Source organism: Oryctolagus cuniculus, chromosome 15, assembly GCF_964237555.1.
Source record: "Oryctolagus cuniculus chromosome 15, mOryCun1.1, whole genome shotgun sequence".
In the NCBI taxonomy this organism is placed as follows: Eukaryota; Metazoa; Chordata; class Mammalia; order Lagomorpha; family Leporidae; genus Oryctolagus; species Oryctolagus cuniculus.
In genome coordinates, this window is record NC_091446.1 from 82,820,477 (window position 1) to 82,821,966 (window position 1,490).

At 44.7% G+C, this 1,490-nt stretch overlaps 1 non-coding gene across 1 annotated transcript; it reads left to right on the plus strand.

The window, feature by feature from the left end:
- The first annotated feature begins 1,108 nt into the window (after positions 1–1,108).
- LOC138845517 (U6atac minor spliceosomal RNA) lies at positions 1,109–1,234 on the plus strand. The gene has a single exon (XR_011382803.1). It is a non-coding gene; the product is annotated as a U6atac minor spliceosomal RNA (small nuclear RNA).
- Positions 1,235–1,490: the final 256 nt, after the last annotated feature.

The window sequence follows — 1,490 nt, forward strand, 5'->3', positions numbered from 1 at the left end:
CCAGCTTCATCTTCCTTGTGGGCCTCCATCCTGGCTGTGCGCTGCTTATACGCCGCTGTGACTTCCAGCTTCCTTCTCATCTTCAGTGCCAGCCTCTCCCTCCTTCTCATTGTCAATGCCACCCCCACCCTCCTCGTTCTCTAGGCCAGCCTCACATTCTTTCTATTCCTTGACACTGTCCTCACCTTCCTTTTGTGGCTCATCCCTGGGATAACCCTTCTGGTGATCCCCCACCTAAGGATCGCTTTCTCTCTGGTCTTCCGTCCAGTTTCTACCCTCTCTATAGTCATCCACCTAAGCCTAGCCTTCATCTGGTTCTCAACCCAAGCCTTTCCTTTGGACCTCAGTAATAGCCTCACGTCCCTCTTAGTCCTCCACACCAGTCTTCTTGTCCTGTTTCTCCACTGCAGCCTTACCCTCCTTTGAGTCCTCCACCTGTGCCTCACCTGCCAACTCTTCACCATGGCCTCACCTTCCCTGCTGGGCAGTACATCAGACTCAACCACCTTGGAGGCTTCGATCTTGGCCTCCTTCTCCTTGGACTCCCTATTGCCCTCACTTTACGCCTGTTCCACCTCATTAGACATACTTTCCTTCAGACTCTGCAGCCCAGCCTTGGCCTCGGCCTCGGCCTCATCCTCACCAGCAGATGGACGAACCAGCAATAGAGAGATCAGATCAGGAGCTGTGGGCCAGGATTAAACTCAGGTATTCAGGATGCTCGTGTCTCAACCACTGGACTATATGCCTGCTCCATTTTGTAACATTTTAAATGTTGTTTGTTTAGTAGTTGCCATGGAGTTTGCAACATGCATTTACAGTTAATCTCAGTCCATTTTCAAATATTCTGCTTCCTAGATGCTGTGAGTGTCCCATAATAACAAAATGTTCCCCATATCCTCCCATTTCTTCGACCCTCAGGCATATTTTCCTTGCAGTGACAGAAAAATATATACACATGCAATATGTAAATATGAATATATATTAATATTATGTATGACATGTTTGTGTATGTGTTGCATATATATAGCTTAAATCATATAGAACCTAATGTGTTGCTATCATTATTTTCAGCAATCCTATTAGTAAATTGAGAATAAGAAAAATAGTGTTGTATGAAAGGAGAGAAGGTTAGCACTCCCCTTGACAAGGATGGAAGAGGCCCTCGGGCCTTACAACACACATACAGTTAAGGCATTGCCACCTACTTCGTGGCATCCAACCACTGTTTTTATGAGAAACGGTGACTTGATCAGCCCTTGCCCTGGCTGTTAATGAACAACTTAGTAAGAACATATTATTTTTTTTTGTTTGTTCTACTTAATACTTTTGGTTGAATACTGTAATCAATACACAGTTATTCTCAAGTGTTGAAACTTCACTGAAAAGTGATCACTGTTAAATGTAAGAGTGGGAATAAGAGAGGGAAGAGATGTGCAATTCGGGACATGCACAAGCTGACTTACCTCAAACGGTAGAGTTAGAAACAT